The 13,292-nt window shown below is 41.2% G+C and overlaps 1 long non-coding RNA gene across 2 annotated transcripts in view; it reads left to right on the forward strand.

The window, feature by feature from the left end:
- LOC123279489 (uncharacterized) overlaps positions 1 to 13,292 on the forward strand; it is a 117,690-nt gene that overhangs the window by 65,184 nt on the left and 39,214 nt on the right. Inside the window, exon 2 of one of the 2 annotated variants that reach the window (XR_011496522.1) lies at positions 4,625 to 4,712. The exons of the other annotated variant lie outside the window; for it this stretch is intronic. This is a non-coding gene — a long non-coding RNA (uncharacterized lncRNA). The remainder of the gene's footprint in view (positions 1 to 4,624; positions 4,713 to 13,292) is intronic. 2 annotated transcript variants of the gene reach the window in all.

Raw genomic sequence — 13,292 nt, forward strand, 5'->3', positions numbered from 1 at the left:
AGAATATGGGATGAAATATACAAACTGGTGCATCCATTTTTGGGAAAATACTATCTGCCAAAGGTTTAGTGACTTTCAGATGCATAGCTATTAGATTCAAAGAGTTTTGGCCTTGAGAAGCAGAGAAGAGAGAGACACCTCTGAGAAGAGATTGGAGGTGTGTAAGAACTTGCATTGCTAACTTTAGGAACATTTTGTTCCTTTTTGTTTTTCTTTTGTTTCGTACTTTGCAGGCCATGAAAAAGTTTCTTTGGGAAAAGTTCTGTCTGTATCTGTATCTCAGGTTCACAGTCTCATTAGGACAGTATTCGTACAGTTTGCTGGACAACAAGCTTCTCAGAAGGGCACAGGGAAGTGACATGTGGTGGAATTGCAAACAATTACTGATGGCCCTTGGGAGTTTGCAGCATCACCCATAGGAGCTAACAGAGACGCTTTCTTATGAGGCTGTTCCTCTGCCTGACAAGGACCAGTGAATTCCCTAATGACCCTGTGCTTAACGTCCACCAATTTCCCTCCAGACACGTACAAAGAGATTCAGGCTAAGTCATACCCCTTCCCTCTGTAGATTTAGATCTAGGGGGAGGGAGCTCTTCTTTCCCCACATACAAAGTCAGCCCATGGACCCATTTTTAAAAGAGATTGATGGCTAGGTCCATGTTAGAGAATAGACTAAAAAGATTCACAACCTTTCGATAAAGATTGAGAGGGAAATGACTGAAATCCTTGATGTTATGAAGACTCAGGGTCAAGTGATGCCATTATGTGGACCAAATTTGGCGAGTTATTTGTGATGATTTCAAATTCCCCAGCAGTGCGCCTGCTATGGTGGTATTTTCTGACTTTGGCCATAGACAGTCCAATCAGAGGAAGTTCTAGGCTACCTATCAGCCCTTTTGTGCAAGGTGACACAAACAGGAAGAAAGCTTTTTAAGGAATAAAAAGTGCCTAGATCATAAAATATTAGAATTGATCTCAAACCTTAATGCAATTTAAATGGACCATATTTTTGCAATTTCAAAGTATCATACAGCTGAGGCTGAACTTTACTGATTTTGGTTCTGTTTTAATTGGCTTTTGCCTATTGGAACCTTAGAATGTTGGGCTCAAGTTCCCCCAACAAATGTTGGAGTGTGGCTGCGTGGGTGCTGCAGAAGCATCTAAGGGAATGATGGGTTCTGCGAGAGTACTGTGGGGTCCAGGTTGACTTGGTAAGGGCCAGGAAGGGTCTGGCAGTTGAGGGAAAGTGAGGGAACCAAGAACAGAGAAGTTAGTTTCCCTAGGAAAGGGTAATTTCATGGAAGCACTGTGGAAAGGATTTGGAAGGCAGGTAGTAGTGGGAGGTAGGCTTAGGAATGAAAGCCAGACCAGTTCTGAGATAAATTTTGGAAAGAAAAGACAACCCGGGTGGGTGGAGGACTTACATTTTGCATTCTGGAAGATAATGTGAAAGTCCGGTGATTGAAACTTTCAAAAACAATAATAGTAATTAATGTAGTTGGGTAGGTCTCTGCTTTATGTGGTAGAGACTCCTACTGCTCACCCTATCCTGTTTACCTCTCTTCTTGGCCCATGGAGGGTTACCTGTGTCCATGCATCTTCTGTTTGGATAGGCCCATGTTACTAGTCTGGCCTCAGGCTATTGGCAGAAGTGACATGTGAACCAAAGTATTTAATTACCACTGTAAAACCTTCCAATTCGCTCTTTTCTCTGCTATCAGAACCTGAAGTATTCCAGATGATGGAGCCTTCACTAATCTGGCTCCTGGAGTGAGGGCAACATAGTCTAGAGACTAATAGTCACCCACAACCCCACAACTAATGCAAAATGCACATGTTGCATGAGCAAGAATAGTTGTGTTATGCTACTGAGATTTTGGGGTTATTACCTCAGCATAACCTAATCTGTCCTGAGTGATAAATCAGATGTGCAAATACTGTAATATTTTATTCTAATTTATTTCATTTTGCTGTCAAGTCTGCATCTTTTTGGAGGCTGACAAGGGGATTTAAATGGGCCAATCAATGGTAATAGTCTCATTTAAGAAAATTTATATATGTATATAGATATAGATATGATTTTTTTTTCAAGCCCAAGCTCTCAGGATTTTTTTCCCAGCCACATGGTATCTAAGTATAGAGGGTCACTCACTTGTCCTTTTGGCAGAAGAGGGGAGAGGAATTTATGCTCTGGTCCCTGGATACCCTGCTGACTTCAGCTGCAGAAGTTTATGGCTAGGACTTCTGCTGACTCAGTCCTGCCTAGATTTTCCTAGACCCTGCATGTCCTCAGATCTCAGGTCTTAGCTATGTCCCATCCAGTAGCCTTGCCCAGGATGTCTGCCCCCTGGCCCAGCCTCTGCTATGAAGTTATCTTTCCATGGCAGCATCATGTAGGCTTGATAGTCTTTACCCTCAGCTATTTTTTTTGGTTTCCTCATTGGCCTGTAAGCATTTCTGAATCACTCTTTTATTTCCTCCTCTCTATCTTAGATTTCTATCCTTTCACTATCCACTCCCACTGCCTGAGCTAAGGATCAGAGAGACAGGAGTGCTGGGTCCTTATGGGACCAGACAAACTCTTCCTCCTACACTCTCCTGTCCCCCAATCTTTTCTTTCCCTTCTATGTGGGCAATGACCTGCCCTTTCTGTCTGGTGGGACTGTCTTCTGAGTCACTTCCTCTCTTGTTCATCTGTAGACATCTAAGTGGCCCTACCTCCTTCCCCAAGGCATTAAGCCTCATGGCTTGGCCTTAATGGTGAACATGATTTATGAGAGAATAAAACAAAAAATAAGGTTCACATTTTCAAGATAATTACATTACCATTTATAAAATATTTCCTTCCTGGAAATTCTGCCTACTCACCTGATACTATTGGCATTTGCTGACTCACTCAGTGGAGAGGCCAGCAGCCTCCAGTGTGTGGTGAGCCCTTTGAGGGGGTGGACAGCCCTGGTGTCAACCCTCATGGTTCGGGTTGGTGGACTGACCTGGGGAGTTCCTTCCACTCTGTGGAACACTATATGAAAAATATTTGCTTGCAGCAAAATTAACTCAGAGTTTAACTTCAATTCCCATGGAAACCCTATGGGAAATATAATCGTTTCTTTTAGGTCTGTCAACTGCCTTGTTTTCCTAAATACCGTAGCCTAATTTCCTTTAGTCTTACTCACAGAGTCATGGCTTATTTTGAGACTGGCAAGGATCAAATGAAGATTTTAAGTTTTTAAACTTTTTTTGGTCACATCTTTGGTCTGTGCATTGAGGCTTTGGGTTAATTTTGCCTTAATAAGAGAAATTCTCATTTTTGTACAGAGTATTTTGTCTGATTTTGCACCTTCTTATGGGACAACCACGTACATATGATGTCCATGGATCGCTTTAAGCCAAACCCCAGGGAATCTTGATGCTTTTAAGCCTTAAGATGGTTTGACCTGAAGACTCTTGGTTGCTCTTTATGAAAAGTAATGATTACTCATGAGCTTTTTAATTCTTTTTTTAGTTTGCTGCTGAGTATTTTTAGCCGTGCATGGACTTGTATTGGTTGAACTCATGATACTCTGACTTTCATCTTCCCACCAAACAATCAAATCATACTTCAGGAACACTCCATCTGTCTTTCTTACACTCAGTGGCTGCAAGTTTTTGCTAGATAGAGTGGCTGCATTTCTCCCCAGTGGCAGGGACAATACAGAGGAAACTCTCCTCCCCTCTTTAGTTACACAATGATTCTGGGAGCATGTTCATGAGCAGATGTATGGCATTTTTGACAAAAGATGCATTCCTGAAAGTTACCTTGGAAGTGAATCTCTTTATTTCAAATCTTATGACCTTATTGATTTGATTGCACAGCTTTTATGTATTACTTAAAAAATTTGTCAGGTACACCTCTTACTTGAGCTCCTTCTGTGGCAACTAGTCCCTGTAGACTTCAATCTGCTTCACGCAGGGACTATTAGACTGAGACTGCTGTGGGCTCAGGCCATGACCACGTACTGTTACCGAACCAAAGTGGGTTTGCCTCCTGGTGAATTAAAATCAGACTGTCCACCAGAAGTAATTGTCACACAAAGTAGGGTTTATTTGCAGCAAATAGGAGACCATGAGGAATCATTTCCAAAGTTGCAATTCTCCCTGAGCACGGGACCGCAGGGGCCTTTTATGTCAGATGATTCAAAAGGAAGAGGGGGGTATTTGCTTGCACAGACTCAGCTGGAAAACATGCTTCCACATACTTTGCAGGTATTGTAATAAGGCCTAAGCTCCTAGGCAAAGGTCAGCTCTTGGGCTCTTTTCAGCCCATCTGCATAGGTATCACTCTTGTGGTGGGGATCGGGTCTGGTTTAGGGTGGTTGGTGATTGCATCTCTTAATATAACAAAAAGAAGAAAGAAAAAACAATTTGGAGAAACAGTTAAGTGTTTCTGAAAGCTCCCTTGAGTTCCTCAGGGCAATTAGTCTGTGATGGTACCTCTGGTTTCTTGCCCTGTGGCTTCTCTGCCATCACATCATGAGACACTACTCTTACTTACAGATATGCAACTCAGAAACTCTCACTTGAGCCACACTTGACCAGTGAGAGAGAGGAGCAGATGGATAAATGCTTCCCCTTTTGTTCCCAGGGAGAACACTTCTGAGATACAATTCATAAGGATCCTTGGAAGATGGTGGTAGATCCAGCACTGACTGCTCATAGGAATGGCCAGCTCGGTAACACATCCTTGTGTTGGCTTTGCCTTCTTTCTGTTTTGCTTTCCTTGTCCTGTAGTCTTGCCCCCCAGGAATCATATTGCAAAATAACCTACCTGCAAGGAAGTTTGTGCCCCAGGTTCTGCTTTGAGAGGAACAAGGCTAAGATAGTACTCTTCTTTATAAAATAGAAGCTAGTGTTTTCTCTCCTTTCTTATGTTTTTTCATTAAAGCCTACCAACAGAGAGTCAAACATATAGAGAAGAAGCATTTGTGAGCTTGGTGAGTGTGTGTGCAGGTATATGTTGGAGTGTGTAACTACACTCTAAAGCCAGCTGTAATAACTACTTGGTTATCCACATAGAGATACAAATGGATTATCCAAAAATCATTTATATTTAATATTAAGATGCACCCACTTTCCCATTTACTGATAGTCAAAACTCATCTTTCTTTTTCTATTCCTGGCTTCAAGTTCCTTTCAACTTGATACTTCTCTTATAACCCAGAGTCCTGCGGTATAGTGGTGGGGAAAAGATTTTGGAGAATCGATAAAGCAGATAAACTGACTTGACTGTAAAAGTTAAATTGGAATTGTTTGCTGCTTGGGATAATTCACATGTTATTCCTATCTATTAATATAAATAGTTAAGGATTGATTGAATTGATAATGATGATATAATATGATTTCTCTTTACTTAAAACTGGAAATCTGTCCAATTAGTGGTTCCTAGTGGATACATTGTCAAAATGGCTATTAGGAGAGTGGTCCATATAATTTAGGGGGTTACAGGGAAGGGGGTTAGAAGAACATCTTCTTAGGTGAAGTGGGACCCCTCCAAATTCTAAAGCCTCATGATCATGGCGGGGGAATCCTGATGACCATTTCCATAACTGCATAACTGATGTCTTGAGAAGGAATTTGTTCCCCTGCAGTGATACTGTGATTTATATATGTATGTATGTATGTGTATATATATATATATATATATATATATATATTTAACAAATATATATTTGGCTTTCATCCCATTCCTGGCACAGAGCTCCTAAAACCCTTGGAATTTTCTAAGTGAAGAGAGAGAAAGTTGTCTTATGTTATGTTAATGACGTGACTTTTGGAAAGCCCCTAGGTAACCTAAGGATGGGTGCTGGTTGCCAGGGGAACCAATCTGATGATTAGAGGGTTGGAATTTTCAGTCCCACTCCCACCACCCTCTCCAGTGAGGGGAGAGGGATGGAGATTGAATTCAATCACTAATGGCCAATGATTTAATTAAACATGTCTATGCAATGAAGCCTCCATAAAGATCTAAAAAGGATGAGTTTCGGAGAGCTTCCGAGTTTTTGAACACATGGAGGTGCTGGGAAAGCGGTGCACCCAGACAGAGCATGGAAGCTCTGAGCCCGTTGCAGTACCTTGCCTTATGTACTTCTTCATCTGGTTGTTCATCTGTATCCTTTATAGTATCCTTTATAACAAACTGGTAAACATAAGTACATGTTTCTGAGTTCTATGAGCTGATCTATCAAATTACTTAAACCTGAGGAGTGGGTGGTAGGAACCTCTGATCTACAGCCAGTGGGTCAGAAGCACAAGTGACAACCTGGACTTGCAATCGGCATCTGAAGTGGAGGGAGGAGGTGTAGTTTTGTGGGACTGAGCCCTTAACCTATGGGATTGTTACCACACCAGGTTAGTTTTTGCCCATCGCCTGGAAAGCCAAACACTCAGAGGACGAAATTGTAGCAGAGAGAGGGTTTAATCACAAGTCAGCCAAGTGAGGAAACAGGAGAATGAGTCTCAAATCTACCTCCCCAAAAATGGGGACACAGGGATATTTATGAGGTAGGGGACAAGATGGTATGAAGTATGGAGATAAGCAGGACAAGCAAAAATTAGAGAAAATCTGGGATCACCACTTTTCTTGTGGTTGCGTGATGTGGGTAGTCACTGTGGAATCTCTTCAATCTTCTGCTGTTCAACTTTGATCATTTTATTTCCTTTGATGAATCGTAAGCAACCATGATTGCACATATGTTCCCTTTTGAGATCTTTCAATAATATACCAGTTGGATAAAGAATTTTACAATCAATTTTACAAGTTGATTGTATTAATTAGGACTGTTTTGGTTGCAAATCACAGAAAGCCAAATAACAGTAGTCTAAGCAGGGACGTTGTGGTGTCTCACAGATCCCAAGGGCAGGAGTAGGTCTGGGAGCCCAATCTGGGGCAGGCCTCTCTCTGCACCTTTTGCCTGTTCATGTCTTTATTTTTCTCCTTCATTTCTCTTTCCTGGCTAGAACTACTTGCATGGGAAGAAAATATGGCTGTGGCAGGATCTACCTGAGCTTTGCATTTACAGTTTTAGTCACCTAGAAAGAGATGGGCTCTCCTTGTTTTCAGTCACACATCCCTGGCAAAGAACTCTGAGTGGCCCGGCTTGGATTGAATGCTCACTCTGGAATCAATCTGCCAACTGGACAGGTTCTGGGAGGTGATTGGCCCAGATATCTTCCCCTGGACTGACTAACTGTGGCCAGGGCACATTTTGTACAAGATGATTGGCCCAGAGGTCACTATGTTGATAGAGTAGGGAAGAAGATGGGGGAAGAGGCTATTTCCAGAAGAAAGCAGCAGAGGGTTAGAAGTGGCTCTATGTAGTTAGAGCAGTAATTGTTCTTTACAATGATCTGAAGGAATTTGACCCCTTAAAGTCGATAAGGTAAAGTTCACATAAAATACCAAATCTCTTTGGTGCTGAGAATATTAAATGTTTCCTTTGTAAAAATAGGGGTGTTTAAAAAATATATAGTTCCTGATTATGACATAGATGAAGATGATGTAACAATTCAGTATAAATATCTAGTATTATTAAAAACATGCAAATATCGGAATGTTGATGGAATATTGGAATGTAATGAAAATGATATATCAAATCATTATAATTTGGCTTAATTCTCCCAGCTGCTGAAATGCTCCTTCAATTAAATGTGTGTTTAGTTTTACCAGTTGTTATTAATTGTGCAATTGTGCAAATAATGAGTGATTAAGCAGTCTAGCTTAATAGAAGATATTTTATTTGGTGTGGTATTTTTTTGCCACTTACTAGCTGTATGGCCTTAGAAAAATTACTTAATCTCTCCATGCCTTAGATTACTGATCTGTAAAGTGGGGATAATAATTGTGGCCTCTTCATAGGTTGTTATGAGTATAAAATTAGTTAATACATGCAAAGTGCTTAGAACAGTGCCTGGCATGTAGTCAGCATTCAATAAAATGTTAGCTATTATTATTAGAATATTCTTTGGGCATTAATACCTTCTTCAAAATTATAAATCTTCAAGATACAAATGGACTTTCTTTCAAACCTTTTTGAATTTCATTGAAGTGATCATTTAAGATGAGCTCTTTGCTAACAGTTTGTGAGCTCTATCTCACAGAGAAATACGAAGTAGAGGTTACTGGTCATGCTTTGAGGACCTGAGACATATTCTGCCCTACGTATCCATTAAGACTTTTGACAAGTGTTCCATTTCATAGCTGTCCCAGCACCCTCTACTTCTGGGCACATGGTAGGATTTTATTTCCCATCTACTGGAAGTTAAGTGTGGCCATGTGACTTTGGCAATGATCTGTAATCTTTCCAGGTAGAAACTTTAAGACTCAGGCTATGTCTTGCAGCATCCCCTTTTCCTTCTACCATGACAACTGACAACTTCTTGGATGAGTGCCTCTCCATTAGCCTGAATCCCTGATTGACCACTCACAATGGATACGTAGTATGAATAATAAAGAAATTTTTGTTTTAAACAACTGAGATTTTGCTAATTGTGATTCCAGTGGAACTGAAGTCCTTCAACGAAGGCTTCTGAAAAGGAAGTTATCTCCAGGCATTAGGTCTGACTTGGCTGATTCGTGGGCTATATTTCATTCAGGAATGAACATCTGCATAATTAGGATATCAATTTCAAAGAACATCGCATCACTATGAACAAATATTTTAATGCAGGACAAAAGCACCCACATTTTATGCAATGATGTTGTGATTATTTAAAACTATGGCATCAGTTGAAAAGTTATATTAAAGTAATAAATTCCTAACCCAGCCTTACAAAAACAGAGCTCATTTTTAAGGCTGCCATCTTTGTTTGCTTGGTAAGGCCCATAACCCCATCAGTCCAACACTTCCAAATACTAGTATTTATAAACTATCCTTCATTGTTCTGTTTAGTTTTAACTATCCATTTTACTATCTCTTTCTTTTTCTGCTCTAATTTATGGGAGACTTGATTTTCTTTATCCAGAAATTCTTTCATATTAAGTCATTTGGTATTTTTTACACAACTTGAAACTTAACAGGCACAGTTTATTTGGCCCTTTAAAATAGTGTTTCCCATCATTCCTGGTCTAGGAACGAGTACGCAGTTGGATTAAGAACTAGACTCAAACTTGTGGATATTTAGTTTTCCTGAAGCCAGAGTTTTACTGTACCATTTCTTCCACATCCAACTGGCCAACAAAATCTTTTTTAATGTTTCTCCTCAGAAATGTCTCTTGAATCCATTCACCCTGTTGCACCCCTTGGACAGTACCAGAGTTCAGGTTTTCCTTATCTCTTGCTCATAAATTTCAAGCTTCCCTGCTGGTCTTCTTGGCATTATTTCTTCATCTACCATCAGAATTACCGTTCTAGAAACTAAATCCTAGAAACTCTTTATCTGCCCATGGGATAAAGTGAATAGACCCTCTTCCATTGCATCTTTTTTTTTTCCCTACCTCCTGTACTCCAGTGCTCACAATTCTCCAAAGACACATTTTACGGTTCACTGGAAATGTCTTAGCTTTTCACACCCCAAGGCTCTGACCATGTTGATTGCCCTGATCTAAAATGACATTCTCTTCTCCCCTATATTGGTTTACTAGGGCTGCCATAACAGAATACCACAGACTGGGGGATGTAAACAACAGAAATTTATTTTCTCACTGTTGTGGAGGCTGGAAGTCCAAGATCAAGGTGTCGGCAGAGTTGGTCTCCTCTGAGGCCTCTCTCCTTGCCCTGCAGATGGCCGCCTTCTCATTGCTTTGTCCTCACATGGTTGGCCCTAGTTTTCTGGGAAGTTTTCCCTGGCTCTTCTAGTTATTAACTTCTTGATGTTCCCATAGCACATGGTACTTACCTCAATTATCACACTATCTGTACAGTATTGTAATAATTGATGTTTTAGGTTGGCAAACTTTTTCTTAAAGGGCCAGGTGTAAACATTTTAGGCTTTTCAGACCAGTCTCTGTCACCACTACTCAACTCTGCCCTTGTAGTAAAGGGAGTTCAAAGAGCTCTGTATACGCCCAGGTGCCGGTCTACAGCGGCATCACAAGCCCCCAGTATAAGAATTTTTCTTTCAATTTTACTCTGAGTTTCAGGTTGGTGAACTATAAGAAAATATCTTTTCTATGTATTCATTCATTTCTCATAAAAATCTAGTGCAGCTTGCAGAGCCACAGCACAAATACATTTTACCCCCAGGTGCCATTTGGCCTCCTATGCCATGGTCTAGGAAGCTTCACTAGCTGTGGGATCCAGAGCAGCTCACTTAATTTCCTTGGAAGCAAATTTCTCATTTTTAAAATAAACAGTTGGATAGAAAGTATTTTCAAAGGAGGAGCAACTGGCATTGAGGCAGGGTAATTCTTCTATGTGTAAGACTGTCCTGCACATTGCAGGATGCTTAAAATCTCTGGTCTCTCATCAGTAGCACCTCCTAGTCTTTATACCAACCCCAAATATTTCTGAACAATCTGAGTTGTGAACATTCTGCATAATCTCTAACATCTCCTCCAATTCTAGAATTCTAGGACTCTGGTAATTTTTTTTTGACAGTTAAATATATGGCAAATGCCTCTTTATCTGAAATCTAAGCTAATCAGAATGCTCAGATAACCAGTTTTGGTTTTGTATGTGTTGGGGGAGTGGATATTGTGTATTCTGACTTTATTTTTGTATTTTGACAGGAGACAAATGATAGGTGAGTAGCTTGTGTTGTGTTAATTCTAAAACGTTACGTGTGAGGCACGTCATTGGGTTACCTCAGATTTAACCCAACCTCTGATCCTTCTCTAACTTCCATAATGGTAGCCACTAGCCACATGTGGCTATTTAAATTTAAATTAATTCAAATTAATTCAAATTTCAAATTCAGTAACATGTGGCTGCATTTACGGCTAGTGGCTACCGTATTAGCACAGATATAGGACACCTTCAACACAAAAAGTTCTAACTGTCTTAGTCTAAGCAGTTATAGCTGATTCAGTCTATGTCATACAACATTTTATTTTATTCAGTTTATTTTTAATACTGACAATGTCATTATATTCTAATTATTTAGCAATCCAGACATGAGAACCCTTCTCCCACCCATTTAGGAAGGCTGAAACTTCACTATAATCAGAAAAATATGCATTCAGCAATTAAGATACTTTAAATTTTTATATGGAGGATCAGAATCTAGAAGCGGCAGCCCAGATTTGAATGTATGCAGGCCTAGGAAGACTGACTTCTCTGTCAGCAGCCTTGCAAACACAGGCGTTTCCATAGTCATCTCTTCCTTCTTATACGTGTTTAGAATCATTAAAGACCAAAAAAGTCACTCTGATTTGACACAAGTCTTTTGATTGTGTGAGTTCACTTGCTGAAGAAGGCTTGCCTACTGCCTGAGGTCAAGATTAAAGACTTTATGTCTGGAGGGGTGTCTGTCTCTTGTTTTCCCGCCTGGAACCTCAGAGGCCTGGATCCTGGCCCAGAAGGCGGGACTGGGGCCTGCAATCACAGAGCGGATGAGGCAAGTGCCAGGTCACAGGTAGGTTGAGAGTCCCTCGTGACCACACGTGCTATGTTTTAATTAGCGGAGCTTTTCTTATCTCTGTGACTGCATTTTAACTGTCCACAGGGTGGCCTCGATTCCTAGATGAAGGCTCACAGAGTCCTTCGGAGGCCCAAGAATGATTTATTGCTGCTTATCCAAAGGTGTCAGATGGCTTTCTGTTACTGCAGCTTTAACTCAACTCACAGTTATGGGTAAGAGACCTATAGTGAGAGGCCAGTCTGATTGTCAGGCCCTTTTACCAACCTCTAACTGTGAGAATCCATTCCTCTTTAGATGGCCCTTTCAAGGGGTAAATAACCTCTTGTATTTGTGCAGCAATCACAGTTGGCACTGATGGAATACTGCACTGTACCAGGCGGGGAGCTAAGATTTTTACATATCTATTTCCTTTATTCCTCCCGACTGCATGAGGAGGGTTCTATTATTAGCCCTGGCCCCAGAGATGTTAAGTAATCTACTGAAGGTCACACAGCGAGGAGGGTGCAGGGCTGAGATTTGAACCCAGGCAGTCTGACTCCAGAGTACAGTATGTGTGTGTACGCACACACACAATTCTATTAAATACTTGATGTACTTTTCTACTCCATCTTCTTCACAATTCTGTGAGGTATAAAAGGGCCCAAAGTAAAGCCAAAGAAATAGACAAAGATCCCAACACCAGAGAAGTTAAAGTTCAGAGCTCCTAAGCACACTGGCCTTCTTGTCCTCAGACAAGGCCATGCCATGACAGCTCTACATTGGGAATGAGCATAAATGTGAGAGGAGAGGACAGAACTGGAAGGGAAGAAACAACCTGCCAATTAGACTCTCTCGGTCAACAGCAGGGACTCAGGTAACCTCAGAAAGGGGACAGTTATTCTAAAGCTGCCTTTGAGGCAAAGGTAGATGTGGAATCTCATGGAAATCCACCCAGTGGGTTTGGTCTTCTGGAGCCAGGAGATAGAGAAGCACTGGGATCTGAAGCAGTTCAAGGTGTTTCAGGAATCTGCCCTTTGGATTCCTCCATTGTCAGGACCAGCTTGGCTAATGAACCTGCTCCTCTCTAGGATGCCCACATCTGCCCCACACCACCAACTGCCTTATTCTTCCCCTATTTCCAATTCCAGTAGGGAGAGAGGAAATCTCATTAGCTCAGCAAATATCCATCATTTTGTTTGGGCAGGACCCCCAGCCCCCAGGAGGACTTGCCATAGGCAGATGGTTGGCTGTCTTTGCATCCACTGACCACCCAGGACCAATCAACTGGGCTGGAGGGGCGGGACAGGGTAAGGATGGGTGGGGGAAAATAAATTGAAACTCTTGGTCATCTAGACCAAACCTTCTGCAGAACTGTTTCTCTCAGGTAGTGTCGGGGGTTCAGAGGCACTGACATAGTGTATCTTTTACAGGGAGAAATACTACATTTTTGTGCAACTAGATTAAAATCCACTCTTTTCTAGTAAGTGTTAATATTTGGGGAGGTGATTTATCCATTTTTGCCAGATTACATAATTGCACACCAAATCAGCCCAAAGTACTCATCCCCTCCCCATCACCTCGCAAATTAGATTTAGGTGAAATTCCTATGCTAAAACTTTTTTCACCTGGAAACTTCTGGGTCTCTGGGTCACCCTGACGCATGACGTCCCTGTTTCTGAAGGTCCCATTTGGGATTTGGGTTGAGGCTTTCAGGCCTTAGTTCTTGTTCTTTATTATCTTCACGTAATCATTCCTGT

Source organism: Equus asinus, chromosome 21, assembly GCF_041296235.1.
Source record: "Equus asinus isolate D_3611 breed Donkey chromosome 21, EquAss-T2T_v2, whole genome shotgun sequence".
In the NCBI taxonomy this organism is placed as follows: Eukaryota; Metazoa; Chordata; class Mammalia; order Perissodactyla; family Equidae; genus Equus; species Equus asinus.